Source organism: Anomaloglossus baeobatrachus, chromosome 3, assembly GCF_048569485.1.
Source record: "Anomaloglossus baeobatrachus isolate aAnoBae1 chromosome 3, aAnoBae1.hap1, whole genome shotgun sequence".
Lineage (NCBI taxonomy): Eukaryota > Metazoa > Chordata > Amphibia > Anura > Aromobatidae > Anomaloglossus > Anomaloglossus baeobatrachus.
Genome location: NC_134355.1, coordinates 37,190,551 through 37,208,155, shown reverse-complemented (window position 1 = coordinate 37,208,155; position 17,605 = coordinate 37,190,551). Strand labels below are relative to the sequence as shown.

General features: G+C 44.2%; 1 protein-coding gene across 3 annotated transcripts in view; it reads right to left on the bottom strand.

Annotated features, from left to right (window-relative positions):
- The window catches only part of ESRRG (estrogen related receptor gamma), a 1,119,561-nt gene that overhangs the window by 350,788 nt on the left and 751,168 nt on the right, over positions 1-17,605 (bottom strand). For all 3 annotated transcript variants that reach the window (XM_075339129.1, XM_075339124.1, XM_075339125.1), the window contains exon 5: positions 11,344-11,410. The gene's annotated coding sequence lies outside the window, so the exon portion shown is untranslated. The remainder of the gene's footprint in view (positions 1-11,343; positions 11,411-17,605) is intronic.

Sequence of the window (17,605 nt, the reverse complement as noted above, 5' to 3'; positions counted from 1 at the left end):
TATCCCTCTATCTATCCCTCTATCTATTATCTATCTATCCCTCTATCTATCTATCTATCCCTCTATCTATCTATCCCTCTATCTATCTATTAATCTATCTATCATCTATCTATCCCTCTATCTATTATCTATCTATCCCTCTATCTATCCCTCTATCTATTATCTATCTATCCCTCTATCTATCCCTCTATCTATTATCTATCTATCCCTTTATCTATTATCTATCTATCCCTCTATCTATCTATCCCTCTATCTATCTATCCCTCTATCTCTCTATCTATCTATTAATCTATCTATCATCTATCTATCCCTCTATGTATCCCTCTATCTATCTATCTATCCCTCTATCTATCTATCTATCTATCCCTCTATCTATCTATCTATCTATCTATCTATATATCTATCATCTATCTATCTATCTATCCCTCTATCTATCTATCCCTCTATCTATCTATTATCTATCTATTATCTATCTATCCCTCTATCTATCTATCTATCTATCTATCTATCTATCCCTCTATCTATCTATCCCTCTATCTATCTATCTATCTATCTATCTATCTATCTATCTATCTATCTATCTATCTATCCTTCTTTCAATCTATCTACCCATCTATCCTGAAGTGGACATATTGGTGCAACCAGGGCTTCTGCACAGTGGCTGGAAACTACAGTATGTACACCAGTCTGTCTATCTATCCACAGACAGAAAAGGGCCCCTGTGCAATATATGGGCCCTTTTCAGTCCGTCCTCATCAAAATTAACAATTCCACCTGTTTTGAAAGTCGAAATGGGACCAGTTACCTCTGGGTCCCCTGAGCGGCTGCACCAATGATATGTACGCCTCTGTATCCATCCATCTATCTATCTATCTATCTATCTATCTATCTATCTATCTATCTATCTATTAAGCCCGCTACACGCTGCAATGTATCTTACAATGTGTCGGCGGAGTCACGTCGTAAGTGACGCACATCCGGCATCATAAGTACATTGCAGTGTGTGACAGCTACATGCGATTGCGATTGAACAATAAAACGTCCATGGCATACACATCGTACCTATCTCTAGAATTGCACGTCAGATTGTTCATCGTACCCGGTGTAGCGCACATCGCAGTGTGTGACACCCCGGGAACGATGAACAGATCTTACCTGCCTCCTGCGGCTCCCGGCCCACAATGCGGAGCTCCGCCCCTCCGCTTCTATTGGCCAGCTGCCGCGTGACGTCGATGTGACGCCGAACGTCCCTCCCACTTCAGGAAGTGGACGTTCGCCGCCCACATCGAGGTCGTATGGACGGGTAAGTACGTGTGACGGGGGTTAATCGTTTGTGCGGCACGTTCAACAAATTGAACGTGCCACACATACGAGGGGGGCATTGCAAATCGCATACGATATCGTATGCGAAATTGCAACGTGTAAAGCGGGCTTTAGCCATCCGTCTATCTATCTATCCATTTATCTATCTAACTCCTATCCATCCAATTATTTATCTATATATCCCATATCTATCCATCCATCTATCTATCCATCCATCTATCTTCCTACCTATCTATCTATCCATCTATCCATCTATCTACCTATCTATCTATCTATCCCTCTATCTATCTATCTATCTATCTATCTATCTATCTATCTAAATATCCCTCTATCTATCTATCTATCTATCTATCTATCCATCTATATATCTATCCATCTATCCATCTAGCTATCTATCTACCTATCTATCTATCTATCTATCTATCTATCTATCTATCTATCTATCCCTCTATCTATCTATCTATCTAGCCATCCATCTTCCTACCTATCTATCTACATATCTATCTATCCATCTATCCATCTATCTATCTATCTATCTATCTATCTATCTATCCCTCTATCTATCTATCTATCTATCTATCCATTTATCTATCTATCTATCCATCCATCTATCTACCTACGGTATCATCATGTTCATATGAAATGGCTCTTCCCCTATCCAGTAATTCCGGTAACCCTGACCAGCACACATTATCCTAATCTGCCATTATATGTGGAGATCTTCGCAGAGACGCATACATAACTGGAAGCAATAGTCCACGCAGATGGCGTCTCGGTTGGAGTTGTACTAGTGTCTGCAGTGAAGCAATCATCAATGATAACCACTGTGTCTGCTCATACAACACACACTGCAAAGTAATGTGATATGTCAGGTTTTTGTAGGTGATTTCCCGGATAATTTCCTGTTTGTAGGAGCAGCCAGAACTTCCTCTGATAAAAGATTTTATCATTTGCGCAGATTAGATTATTATCGGTTAGGATACGCTGCGTCTCGTTGTCGGGTACCTCCATATCCCCACAATAAAGCACATTAATGGCATTCTCAGGAAAAAATATATTGACTTACTACCAATTCCATCCTGTCTGTAGATGAGCACGAGGAGGTGAAGGGGTAGAGTGACTGCGGGACCAGATGTGTTACATAGAAGGCAGAAAGCTCCTGCTATTGGCTTTGACTACCCTCTGTGCCCTCCCTCTTCTCAGCGTTAGGGATATCAGGAATGAGGGGGTTTACACAGTTCTCTACAGTGTGGTGAGGGGGGAAAGCATCTGTAGTCTCAGGGAAGGGAGGGCAAGGAGAAAAACACATTAGATCTCCTGGTTCGGACTACTCTTTGTTCTCTCCCCCTCCCTCCTTTCAGTGTTAGAGATAGCAGGAGGGAGGGGATTATTTACAGATCTTCACAGACTGAAGAGAGGAGAGAGCATTTACAGTCTCAGGGATGGCATGGAAAACCAGCTATAGATGTGGAGGAAAGCACATGGGGAGGAAATAATTTCAGGATAGATGCTGTGCTGATATATATACTACTGCAAAACATGCAGATCTCACATCCATCTCAGGGGGGCGTTACACTCTATGATATATCGGGGTCATGGATTCCGTGACGCATATCCGGCATCGTTTGACATATCGTAGCAAGTGACAGCTACGAGCGACTGTGAACGAGCAAAAATACTCACCTTATCGTTGCTCGTTGACACATCGCTCATTTTCATAAAATCGTTCCTCCTTCTGCGCGCCGGTTGTTCATCGTTCCCGAGGCAGCACACATTGCTCCATGTGACACCCCGGGAACGACGGACTGTAGCTTACCTGCGGCCGCCGGCAGTGCGGAAGGAAGAAGGTGAGCGGGATGTTACGTCCCGCTCATCTCCGCCTCTCCGCTTCTATTGGGCGGCCACTTAGTGACGTCGCTGTGACGCTGAACGTCCCTCCCCCTTCAGGAAGAGGATGTTCGCCGCCCACAGCAAGGTCGTTCGGGAGGTAAGTGCGTGTGACAGGGGGTTACCGACTTTGTGCAACACGGGCAACAAATTGCCCGTGATGCACAAACGACGGGGGCGAGTGCGATCGCTCATGTGATCGCACAATATAACGTCCCGTGTAACGGGGCCTTTACTCTGACAAGACAAAAGAACGCCAGTTAGATCAGGCTGCAAACTTATCAGTGGGTTGGAAAATGTATGAAGTAATGAAGACTGCAGGTTGCAATATTATTAACTATGGGTAACAGATAATATACAGTTAGGTCCAGAAATATTTGGACAGTGACACAATTTTCGCGAGTTGGGCTCTGCATGCCACCACATTGGATTTGAAATGAAACCTCTACAACAGAATTCAAGTGCAGATTGTAACGTTTAATTTGAAGGTTTGAACAAAAATATCTGATAGAAATTGTAGGAATTGTACACATTTCTTTACAAACACTCCACATTTTAGGAGGTCAAAAGTAATTGGACAAATAAACCAAACCCAAACAAAATATTTTTATTTTCAATATTTTGTTGCGAATCCTTTGGAGGCAATCACTGCCTTAAGTCTGGAACTCATGGACATCACCAAACGCTGGGTTTCCTCCTTCTTAATGCTTTGTCAGGCCTTTACAGCCGCAGCCTTCAGGTCTTGCTTGTTTGTGGGTCTTTCCGTCTTAAGTCTGGATTTGAGCAAGTGAAATGCATGCTCAATTGGGTTAAGATCTGGTGATTGACTTGGCCATTGCAGAATGTTCCACTTTTTTGCACTCATGAACTCCTGGGTAGCTTTGGCTGTATGCTTGGGGTCATTGTCCATCTGTATTATGAAGCGCCGTCCGATCAACTTTGCGGCATTTGGCTGAATCTGGGCTGAAAGTATATCCCGGTACACTTCAGAATTCATCCGGCTACTCTTGTCTGCTGTTATGTCATCAATAAACACAAGTGACCCAGTGCCATTGAAAGCCATGCATGGCCATGCCATCGCGTTGCCTCCACCATGTTTTACAGAGGATGTGGTGTGCCTTGGATCATGTGCCGTTCCCTTTCTTCTCCAAACTTTTTTCTTCCCATCATTCTGGTACAGGTTGATCTTTGTCTCATCTGTCCATAGAATACTTTTCCAGAACTGAGCTGGCTTCATGAGGTGTTTTTCAGCAAATTTAACTCTGGCCTGTCTATTTATGGAATTGATGAATGGTTTGCATCTAGATGTGAACCCTTTGTATTTACTTTCATGGAGTCTTCTCTTTACTGTTGACTTAGAGACAGATACACCTACTTCACTGAGAGTGTTCTGGACTTCAGTTGATGTTGTGAACGGGTTCTTCTTCACCAAAGAAAGTATGCGGCGATCATCCACCACTGTTGTCATCCGTGGACGCCCAGGCCTTTTTGAGTTCCCAAGCTCACCAGTCAATTCCTTTTTTCTCAGAATGTACCCGACTGTTGATTTTGCTACTCCAAGCATGTCTGCTATCTCTCTGATGGTTTTTTTTTTTTTTTCAGCCTCAGGATGTTCTGCTTCACCTCAATTGAGAGTTCCTTAGACCGCATGTTGTCTGGTCACAGCAACAGCTTCCAAATGCAAAACCGCACACCTATAATCAACCCCAGACCTTTTAACTACTTCATTGATTACAGGTTAACGAGGGAGACGCCTTCAGAGTTAATTGCAGCCCTTAGAGTCCCTTGTCCAATTACTTTTGGTCCCTTGAAAAAGAGGAGGCTATGCATTACAGAGCTATGATTCCTAAACCCTTTCTCCGATTTGGATGTGAAAACTCTCATATTGCAGCTGGGAGTGTGCACTTTCAGCCCATATTATATATATAATTGTATTTCTGAACATGTTTTTGTAAACAGCTAAAATAACAAAACTTGTGTCACTGTCCAAATATTTCTGGACCTAACTGTATGCACGTTTTGGGTTTTTTTTTTCTTTGCGTGACAAATATATCCATAGCCTTTTTAAGGATAGAATGCCAAATCCGATTCATGTCTATACAGTCTATATACCAGGTTAGCTCTATCTACAGTGAGTAGCAAAGGAACAGGCTGTGCGCTGGACGTCTCAAAGTGATTAATACAAGTAAGGAGCTTAAGTTGCATTGCTGTCTAACCTGCTCTGAAACTGACAATCACAGACCTGCAGAACGGGCTATGTACTTTAGGGTTCATGCTGGCAGGAGCTTTGGCGTCTGCCCAAGGTACACTGTCCTTCACTGTATGGTCCAGATGGTGAGCAGAGCATAAAGGCGGCTGGTGGGCTCTTAAATTAGAAATTTTACTTGCACTTGTGTCTATGTATTCCATATGGTTACAATGCTGGACGGACCACTACTGCTAGTAATAGTCGGAAAGAATTACGGCACATGCCACTTAGACTGATTCTTAGACAGGCGTCTATCAGACACCAAAGTCTGCCTATAGCAGAGGGTCATTGTCGACAAAACAAAGGGGAAAATGAGAGATCTGGCAAAGCTACATCTAAGAGAATGTAATAAAGAGTATTGTGTGTTTTTATATATATATATATATATATATATATATATATATATTCATTTTTCATAAGGGATCATTATGTATTAATACACAGAACTTTATAATACATCTGATATATGAGAACTGTACATTCAACAGACGTTGCATAAAACAATAGTAAAAGCGAAATATGAGAAACTTTGGAACATTTTCACAGAATGCTCCTTTTTTTCTTTACTTAAAGGGATTTTCCACTAGTTTTTCACCTCCTTGCCATACAGTTAGGTCCAGAAATATTTGGACAGTGACACAAGTTTTGTTATTTTAGCTGTTTACAAAAACATGTTCAGAAATACAATTTTATATATAATATGGGCTGAAAGTGCACACTCCCAGCTGCAATATGAGAGTTTTCACATCCAAATCGGAGAAAGGGTTTAGGAATCATAGCTCTGTAATGCATAGCCTCCTCTTTTTCAAGGGGCCAAAAGTAATTGGACAAGTGACTCTAAGGGCTGCAATTAACTCTGAAGGTGTCTCCCTCGTTAACCTGTAATCAATGAAGTAGTTAAAAGGTCTGGGGTTGATTACAGGTGTGTGGTTTTGCATTTGGAAGCTGTTGCTGTGACCAGACAACATGCGGTCTAAGGAACTCTCAATTGAGGTGAAGCAGAACATCCTGAGGCTGAAAAAAAAGAAAAAATCCATCAAAGAGATAGCAGACATGCTTGGAGTAGCAAAATCAACAGTCGGGTACATTCTGAGAAAAAAGGAATTGACTGGTGAGCTTGGGAACTCAAAAAGGCCTGGGCGTCCACGGATGACAACAGTGGTGGATGATCGCCGCATACTTTCTTTGGTGAAGAAGAACCCGTTCACAACATCAACTGAAGTCCAGAACACTCTCAGTGAAGTAGGTGCATCTGTCTCTAAGTCAACAGTAAAGAGAAGACTCCATGAAAGTAAATACAAAGGGTTCACATCTAGATGCAAACCATTCATCAATTCCAAAAATAGACAGGCCAGAGTTAAATTTGCTGAAAAACACCTCATGAAGCCAGCTCAGTTCTGGAAAAGTATTCTATGGACAGATGAGACAAAGATAAACCTGTACCAGAATGATGGGAAGAAAAAAGTTTGGAGAAGAAAGGGAACGGCACATGATCCAAGGCACACCACATCCTCTGTAAAACATGGTGGAGGCAACGTGATGGCATGGGCATGCATGGCTTTCAATGGCACTGGGTCACTTGTGTTTATTGATGACATAACAGCAGACAAGAGTAGCCGGATGAATTCTGAAGTGTACCGGGATATACTTTCAGCCCAGATTCAGCCAAATGCCGCAAAGTTGATCGGATGGCGCTTCATAGTACAGATGGACAATGACCCCAAGCATACAGCCAAAGCTACCCAGGAGTTCATGAGTGCAAAAAAGTGGAACATTCTGCAATAGCCAAGTCAATCACTAGATCTTAACCCAATTGAGCATGCATTTCACTTGCTCAAATCCAGACTTAAGACGGAAAGACCCACAAACAAGCAAGACCTGAAGGCTGCGGCTGTAAAGGCCTGGCAAAGCATTAAGAAGGAGGAAACCCAGCGTTTGGTGATGTCCATGGGCTCCAGACTTAAGGCAGTGATTGCCTCCAAAGGATTCGCAACAAAATATTGAAAATAAAAATATTTTGTTTGGGTTTGGTTTATTTGTCCAATTACTTTTGACCTCCTAAAATGTGGAGTGTTTGTAAAGAAATGTGTACAATTCCTACAATTTCTATCAGATATTTTTGTTCAAACCTTCAAATTAAACGTTACAATCTGCACTTGAATTCTGTTGTAGAGGTTTCATTTCAAATCCAATGTGGTGGCATGCAGAGCCCAACTCGCGAAAATTGTGTCACTGTCCAAATATTTCTGGACCTAACTGTATATTAGCTCTATTTTTCACCTCCTTGCCATATATACCAAGAATCAGCAACAACATTAGTGCATGCCCTCATCATCTCTCGCCTTGACTACTGCAACCTCCTGCTCTCTGGCCTCCCTTCCAACACTCTTGCACCCCTCCAATCTATCCTACACTCTGCGGCCCGCTTAATCCACCTCTCCCCTTGCTATTCCCCAGCCTCGCCACTCTGCCAATCCCTTCACTGGCTTCCCATCACCCAACGACTCCAGTTCAAAACATTAACCATGACATACAAAGCCACCCACAACCTGTCTCCTCCCTACATCTGTGGCCTAGTCTCCCGGTACTTGCCTGCACACAACCTCAGATCCTCACAAGATCTCCTTCTCTACTCATCTCTTATCTCCTCTTCCCAAAATCGCGTACAAGATTTCTCCCGTGGCTCCCCCATACTCTGGAACACTCTACCTCAGCATATCAGACTCTCCCCTACCATGGAAAGCTTCAAGAGGAACCTCAAGACCCACCTCTTCCAACAAGCCTACAACCTACAATAGACCTCAGTCTAGTACACCACTGCGCAACCAGCTCTGTCCTCACCTATTGTACCATCACCCATTCCCTGTAGACTGTGAGCCCTCGCGGGCAGGGTCCTCTCTCCTCCTATACCAGTCTGTTTTGTACTGTTAATGATTGTTGTACGTATACCCTCTTTCACTTGTAAAGCACCATGGAATAAATGGCGCTATAATAATAAATAATAATAATATTATAGCTCTTCTAAGAAAGACTTGTAGATGTGTAGCATCTATGAGCGCATCTCAGCAGGGATCACATAGTACTGGATCGTTATCCAGATTCTTCTTCCTTGTTGGTTATGTCTGATATTTCCTTTTCCGGCACCAAAATCAGATCAAATTAAAGGAAGTTGTCACTGGGCTCCTGATGGTGCATGTGGACGTTTTGGCGTAAATCATAATTATTCTGTCTCACAAGCTGAGCTGACAGTCTTATTCAGCAGTAACAGCAGGGGCTAACACCTTTACTTTTTAAATGCAGATCACAGCACTTCACTATCAAAGGGTTTAAGTATCCAATCACAGAACTGTACAGCTGAAACGTGCAGAAATTTGTTTAACAAACACAGTGACAGGACTGTACTGCCTATCTGACAATTGCCAGATGGGCTGGTATCTACCCTGAGCTGCTCTGACACTTGATATCTCCCAAAATCTTCAGCAGCCCAGGATGGAGAATCAGACCAAATTAAAGGAAGTTGTCACTGGGCTCCTGATGGTGGGTCTGGACATTTTGGAGTGAATAATACTTAGTCTGTCTCACTGGCTCACAAGCTCATCTGACAGCTTCATTCAGCTGTAACAGCAGAGCTGACACCTTTGCTTTTTAAATGCAGATCACATCACTTCACTAGAAAAGGGTTTAGATAATTCAATCACAGACCTGGACAGTTGAAAAGCGCTACAATCTGCATAAAAAAACACAGTCACAGGGCAGTACTGGATATCTGCCAGTTGCCAGATGGGATGGTACCTACCCTGGGCTGCTCTGACACTTGGTATCTCCCAAAATATTCAGCAGCACAGAATAGAGGGGTGGTGCTAAGTTCTGGCTCACAGGCCACTGCAATGTATGATGGAACTTGTAATAGAACACAAGAAGCCTGGGGAATGTATGGAAGGGATGGATGTAAACATCACAGCTGCAGACACCAAGTGATGCTGTCTGCATGATAAAAGGTTTATAATACTATAATAAGAGTATGGATGCATTTAGTGGCACATAATAACACAATTGATGAATAAAAATGAAATGAGTTAGGGTAGTGGATAACTTCTTTAAAGGGGTTGTCTAGTCTTATGATAAAACTCTGCAGTCATACTCTGTGACTGTAGACTTCTGAAATCTTACAGCGTGCACTACACACTGTCAGGATTATCCTGTATTAGCAGCATTTTGCATACTTCTGACCACATTATGACTAGACATGCGTGGCCTCGCTCAATGCAAGGGATTTAAAAGAGGCATTGAATGTTTGGTTGGAATATGGCTGGAAGTATGCAAATCGCTTGTGGTATTGTGTCTGCCCCCTTTTGCCAGTACCGGAGAATCCTGACAGTGTGTGGTGAACATACTGAAGGGTTCAGAAATCTGTAGTCAAACTTTCTACCTTATTGTAGATTTAGCGTGTTGGTAAATCCTACAGCTAAGTAAATGCTCTGCAAAGAAAGATACAAAATCCATCAGATCTCTTGGTTCGGACTACTCTTTCTGCTCTCCCCATTGTTAATTTCATTGTTAGAGATAACAGGAGGGAAGAGATTATTTACAAATCCTCAAAAACTGACGACAGGAGATAGCATTTACAGTCTCAGTGAGAGCAGGGAAAACAAGCTATAGGTGTGGAAGGAAAAAAAAAAAGATACAAAATCCATCAGATCTTCTGGTTCTGACTACTCTTTCTACTCTTCCCCTCCCTCCTCTCTGTGTTAGAGCTAGCAGGAGGGATGGGATTATTTACAGATCCTCACAGACTGAAGAAGGGTGATAGTATTTACAGTCTCATTGAGGGCAGAAAAACAAGCTATAGGTGTTGAGGAACAAGAAAAAGATACAAAATCCATCAGATCTTCTGGTTCTGACTACTCTTTCTACTCTCCCCTCCCTCCTGTCTGTATTAGAGATGGCAGGAGGGAGGGATTATTTACAGATACTCACAGACTGAAGAAGGGAGATAGCATTTACAGTCTCAGTGAGGGTAGAAAAACAAGCTATAGGTGTGGAGGGAAAAAAAAGATACAAAATACATCAGATCTTCTGGTTCTGACTGCTCTTTCTACTCTCGCCCTCCTCTCTGTATTAGAGATAGCAGGAGGGATGGGATTATTTACAGATCCTCACAGACTGAAGAAGGGAGATAGCATTCACAGTCTCAGGGAGGGCAGGGAACACAAGCTCTAGATGTGGAGGAAAGCACATGGCCAGGAAACAAGTGCAGGATAGAAGCTGTGATGATATATGAGCTAATGAAGAGAGCAGTCCTTACATCCAGCCTGTATTACTAGGAGAAAAATCAAAAGCTTGGATTGGGCTGCAAGCTGCAGGAGAGTTGAAAATGAGTGAAGAAATGAAGATTGAAGGCTTCAATTTAGTGTAGTTTTATTAACTAATAAATACATGGAGAGCTTTTTTTCTATGTTTTTCTATGCCTTTAAATCAAAGAACTGGTGTGTTTTCCAGAGCAAGAAACTGTTTTTGTGAGTTTTAGATGCAGTTCCTAAATGGGGATTTCTGTTAACTTAAAAGTCCCTAATAGGATACTTCAATTTCATATGGATTTCTTAACCAGATGCCTTTAACTATTTCCACTCATTGATTGGCAGTTGTTGTCTCACACAGTTGCCGTATGGCTGCTGCTGTTGTGATTCAGCTGGTATTAAGTTCTGAAAAATTCCAGGACTAGCGTTATAAGAATGCTGATGTATCCCAAGACTTCATATCTCTTGAGAGTACAGAGGGATCGTGTGCTTGATGATGCAGTAAAGTCATGCATGGCTATATTACACTCTGCCTGCTTGACATGTCACTCAGCGCTGACGTTATGCCACTCACACAGCTCAACTCACGTGCTCCAACGTCATACGACTGGAAGGATTGAGGAAGGAGGAGGAAGCAGCAGAATGTTCCACCGTTCTATAAAGGAAAAAAAAAAGACGTGTCAGGACTGTTTAGGGATCTTGTCAATGGAAAGACTGCAGAAATCACTCCGTACATAGTAAACCAGTGCCAGAGGTAACAGTACAATACGCAGGGAGGGTTACAATATTTGTTATTATATCAGCCAGCAAACTCACTTTTCAATTTGTACTACAAGATCATATACATTTATTTTTTATATTTTGTTTGTAGAAATATTAGATCTGTGAAATTGGAGTTTTAGCCTATTTAGTTAGGAGACTTTTTATCTCTATTTTAGTCATGATGATAGCAGGAAAGTGGGCTCCTAAGCTGACCCTCAGGCTAGGGGGCCCTATGCTATCCTAAAGGCCCCGTTACATGCAGCGACATTGCTAACGTGATGTCACTGGGGTTACGGAATTCGTGACGCACATCCGGCCTCGTTAGCGACGTCGTTGCGTGTGACACGTACGAGCGACCGCTAACGATGCAAAATACCAAATCGTTGATTGTTGACACGTCGTCCATTTCCCAAATGTCGTGGCTCGTTCAGGACGCAGGTTGTTTGTCGTTCCTGAGGCAGCACATATCGCTACGTGTGACACCCCAGGAACGACGAACACCGTACCTGCTTCCTCCGACAACGAGGTGGGCGTGACTTTCATGCGGCTGCTCTCGGCCCCTCCGCTTCTATTGGACGCCTGCCGTGTGACATGAGTATTCAGATTTTTGGGGATTTGTTTTTTTTATATCCGCCATTCAGTTCCAGAGATATGGGCCTTTTTATTAACTGCTAATTTTTATGGTCTTTACCAAGGAATCCTCGGGGGTGTGTCTTTAGGCTGTTTTGTATGATTATTGTGAACCACACCTCTGATCATAAAAATTAGCACTGATCAAAAAGGCTCCTATCTCTGGAACCATATAGTCGATTTTAGAAAAATGTAATACATACGGGAGAAGTGGGAATGAATTAAAAGTAAAACATGGCCACTTTTGACCAAGTGACCGATTTTCCTTAAAGAGGTTGTCCAGTTGGGGCTAAAGGCTACTTTACACACTGCGATATCGGTACCGATATCGCTAGCGTGGGTACCCGCCCACATCTGTTGTGCAACATGGCCAAATCACCCAGATATGTCACACATACTTACCTTCCCGGCGACGTCGCTGTGACTGGCGAACCGCCTCCTTTCTAAGGGGGGCGGTTCGTTCAGCGTCACAGTGACGTCACAGCTGCGTCACTGAACCGCCGCCCAATAGAAGCGGAGGGGCGGAGATGAGCGGGACAAACATCCCGCCCACCCTCTTCCTTCCGCATTGTTGCCGGGAGGCAGGTAAGGAGAGGTTCCTCGTTCCTGCGGTGTCACACGGAGCGATGTGTGCTGCCGCAGGAACGAGGAACAACTTCGTTACTGCTGCAGTAACGATATTTGAGAATGGACCCCCATGTCACCGATGAGCGATTTTGCACGTTTTTGCAACGATGCAAAATCGCTCATAGGTGTCACACGCAACGGCATCGCTAATGCGGCCGGATGTGCGTCACCAATTCCGTGACCCCAACGAGTTCGCATTAGCGATGTCGCAGCGTGTAAAACCCCCTTAAGACTCCATCTCAGAATCCTACAGTAAGTGAAGGCATGAGTTACACTTTTGGGATCTTCATGGGATTCATATTGATCGGCTGTAGATTGAGTCTCTCATGGTGCATAATGTATCGCACTGTAGGATTGCAAGTTGGACCATCATGGGTTAACATGGTGATAGACAAAACACAATTTTTGGAAGATCAAGACATATATACTTTTTTTGCAGTTTGCATACAATCTGTTTTCTGTGATAAGTGGACTCAACAATTATCTCACATGAACGGCGGGCTTGGTGGTGGTCCCAAAAGACCTCAATATCAAAAATAACCCCACTTAAGTGAATCTCTGACTGAGGGCTGATGCATTCTTCCTGCCCATGGGTGACAGGGCCTTGCTTCGCTCTCAATTTTCCCTTCTCGCATGTCGTCTGATCTGGTCATCACAAAAAAGAATGAGAAAAGTCACTCACCAAGATGAAATACAAGTTCCTTTATTTCATTTAATCGAGAATAGGTAGGGAGAGGATGCGGAGGGCAAGGGCGACGGCTGCCGTTTTGCGCTTAGAGTAGCGCTTCTATGGGTCCACATCCATGTGTGGACCCGTAGAAAAGCTACTCTAAGCGCGAAACGGCAGCCATCGTCCTTGCCCTCCGCATCCTTTCCCTACCTATTCTCGATTTTATGAAATAAAGGACCTTGTATTTCATCTTGGTGAGTGACTTTTCTCATTCTTCTTTTTTGTGATTTTGCCTTTATGGTTCCTATGATTCGCACCTCCTATTTTTGTGTCCTAGCTCTCCTCCTTGGCTGGTGTTTTTTTTTTTTTTTTGCTGCTAATTTAACTCTCGTTGGAGTCAATGGTGCTGGACTGTCAGCTCGCTGTGCTTTTGTCTGATCTGATCATTTCCCGGTGATCACGGGGCGCCGATGGGTTGTCATGACAGCTGGGGTCATCTGATGGCCCCTATCACTGTCATGATATAATTCCTGTGAACACCGACTAAACGCCGCCATTTACAGGAGACCATGATTTCTGCTGTACAGCGCGGGCTGTGCTGATGCATCGCTCTGTATAATAGAAGTGTTCTGAGAATCAGCTTCAAGTCCCCTAAGGAGAGTAGAAAAAATAAAAAAAAGTAAAAAAAAAAGTATTTAAAAATATAAAAAAAATAAAAAACATAAAAGTTCAAATCACCCCCCTTCTACCCCATTGAAAATAAAACAATTAAAAAAATACACATATTTGGTATCGCCGCATTCAGAAATGCCCGGTCGATCAAAATAGAAAATCAATTAATTTGTTCGGTACACGGCGTAATGAGAAAAAAAAAAATCAAAACGCCAGAATTACATTTCTTTGGTTTCCGCAACATTGCAATAACAGGTGGTCAAAACATCACATCTACCCAAAAATTATATAAATTAAAAATGGCAGCTCAAGACACAAAAATAAGCCGTTACTGAGCCCCAGATCCCAAAAAATGAGAACTTAACAGGTCTCGGAAAATGGCGACAAAAACGCAAATTTTTTTTTTTGACAACTTTCTGACTTTTTTTCACCACAAAATTAAGGCCATGTGCGCACTAGAAAATGGAATTTTCTTAAGAAAATTCCGGATCTCTGCAAGAATCCCGCACCTGCGGCAGAAATCCGCGCGCAAATTCCGCATGCGGTTATACTACGGGATGTTGTGGATTTGCCAAGGAATTGCTGTGGTTTTTCCGCAGGTTGGTCCCTGTGGGTTTTTACCAATAATAATTAATGGTAAAACCACAGATACCTGCAGAAAAGAAGTGACATGCTAATTAATTCCGCAGCGGAAATTCCGCGGGTAAATCCGCAGGTATAAAAAACCTAGTGTGCGTACAGCATTTTTTTATACCCATAGGTTTTGCTGGGGAATGACTACAGCAATTTTAGACACATTTTCTGCAGCAAATCCGCGGTAAATCCGCAGCGTGCGCACAAGGCCTAAAACTATCCATGTTTGGTGTCTGTGAAGTCGCACCGACCTGGGGAATTATAATGCAGAGTCAGGTTTACAATATAGTGAACATCGTAAATTAATACCCCCCCCCCAAAACCATTGTGGAATTGCACTTTTTTTTGAAATTTCAGTGCATTGATTTATTTTTTTCCAGTTTTCTAGTACAATATGGGGCAGAATGAATGGTGTCAATCAAAAGTACAACTCGTCCTGCAAAAAACAAGCCCTCATATGTCTGATGGAAAAATAAAAATGTTATGGCTCTTGGAAGAAAGGGAGGAAAAAACGAAAATGTAAAATTGCCTGGGGGTGAAGGGGTTAATGCTGCTGTCCCCAGTGATAGAGGCTCCTCGGGGGACGGACGCGCTGTATGCTGGGTATTACTGAGCCTGGTCAGTTTGGAGGCCTTGCTGTATATTGCAGGAAGAGCTCTGCTGAGTCTATGTATGGGAAAATATCCGCAGGGGCCGGAAACTACATCAGCAAACCTCCCAACCCGGAGCAGTGCGACCGCCCGGAGCTGTGCTGGAGGCTGAGGGGAGTACAATGTGGAGCCGCAGATCCGTCCTCTGCATGCTCTGTAGAAGATCCTGCCAGGACCTTTAGGTCATGTGATATTCTCAGGTCATGTGACTATGCTGTAAAACGAGGGAAGAGGAGCAGGACACAGGCAAGGTGGGTGTGTATCAAAGCTGAGTGTATGTGTAGCACAGCTGAGTGAGTGGCAGAGCTGAGTGTAAGAGCGTTGAATGTGTATGTAGCAGAGCTGTGAGTGTGTAGCAGAGCTGAGTGTGTGTGGCAGTGTTGAGTGTGTGTGGTAGAGCTGAGTGTGTGTGTGGTAGAGCTGAGTGTGTGTGGCAGAGCTGAGTATGTGGCAGAGCTGAGTGTGTGTGTGGTAGAGCTGAGTGTGTGTGGCAGTGTTGAGTGTGTGTGGTAGAGCTGAGTGTGTGTGTGGTAGAGCTGAGTGTGTGTGGCAGTGTTGAGTGTGTGTGGCAGAGCTGAGTGTGTGTGGTAGAGCTGAGTGTGTGTGGCAGTGTTGAGTGTGTGTGGCAGAGCTGAGTGTGTGTGGTAGAGCTGAGTGTGTGTGGCAGTGTTGAGTGTGTGTGGCAGAGCTGAGTGTGTGTGGCAGAGCTGAGTATATGGCAGAGCTGAGTGTGTGTGTGGTAGAGCTGAGTGTGTGTGGCAGTGTTGAGTGTGTGTGGTAGAGCTGAGTGTGTGTGTGGTAGAGCTGAGTGTGTGTGGCAGTGTTGAGTGTGTGTGGCAGAGCTGAGTGTGTGTGGTAGAGCTGAGTGTGTGTGGCAGTGTTGAGTGTGTGTGGCAGAGCTGAGTGTGTGTGGCAGAGCTGAGTATATGGCAGAGCTGAGTGTGTGTGTGGTAGAGCTGAGTGTGTGTGGCAGTGTTGAGTGTGTGTGGCAGAGCTGAGTGTGTGTGGCAGAGCTGAGTATGTGGCAGAGCTGAGTGTGTGTGTGGTAGAGCTGAGTGTGTGTGGCAGTGTTGAGTGTGTGTGGTAGAGCTGAGTGTGTGTGTGGTAGAGCTGAGTGTGTGTGGCAGTGTTGAGTGTGTGTGGCAGAGCTGAGTGTGTGTGTGGTAGAGCTGAGTGTGTGTGGCAGTGTTGAGTGTGTGTGGCAGAGCTGAGTGTGTGTGGTAGAGCTGAGTGTGTGTGGCAGTGTTGAGTGTGTGTGGCAGTGTTGAGTGTGTGTGGCAGAGCTGAGTGTGTGTGGCAGAGCTGAGTATATGGCAGAGCTGAGTGTGTGTGGGAGAGCTGGGTGTGTACAGAGCTGAGTGTGCACAGAGCTGAGTGTGTATGATAGAGCTGAGTGTGTGTGGCAGAGCTGAATGTGTAGCAGAGCCGAATGTGTGTGGCAGAGCTGAGTGTGTGTGGCAGAGCTGAGTGTGTGTGGGAGAGCTGGGTGTGTGTGTGTGTGTCTGTGTCAGAGCTGAGTGTGTATGTGGCAGAGCTGAATGTGTAGCAGAGCTGAGTGTGTGTGGCAGAGCTGAGTGTGTGTGTGTGTCTGTGTCAGAGCTGAGTGTGTATGTGGCAGAGCTGAATGTGTAGCAGAGCTGAGTGTGTGTGGCAGAGCTGAGTGTGTGTGGTAGAGCTGAGTGTGTGGTAGAGCTGAGTGTGTGATAGAGCTGAGTGTGTGATAGAGCTGAGTGTGTGATAGAGCTGAGTGTGTGATAGAGCTGAATGCGTGTGGCAGAGCTGAATGCGTGTGGCAGAGCTGTGTGTGTGTGGCAGAGCTGAATGTGTAGCAGAGCTGAGTGTGTGTGGCAGAGCTGAATGTGTAGCAGAGCTGAGTGTGTGTGGCAGAGCTGAATGTGTGTAGCAGAGCTGAGTGTGTGTGGCAGAGCTGAATGTGTGTAGCAGAGCTGAGTGTGTGTGGCAGAGTTGAATGTGTGTAGCAGAGCTGTGTGTGTGGCAGAGCTGAATGTGTAGCAGAGCCGAGTGTGTGTGTGTGGTAGAGCTGAGTGTGTGTGGCAGAGCTGAGTGTGTGTGGTAGAGCTGAGTGTGTGTGGCAGAGCTGAGTGTGTGTGGCAGAGCTGAGTGTGTGTGGCAGAGCTGAGTGTGTGTGGCAGAGCTGAATGTGTAGCAGAGCTGAATGTGTGGCAGAGCTGAGTATGTGTGGCAG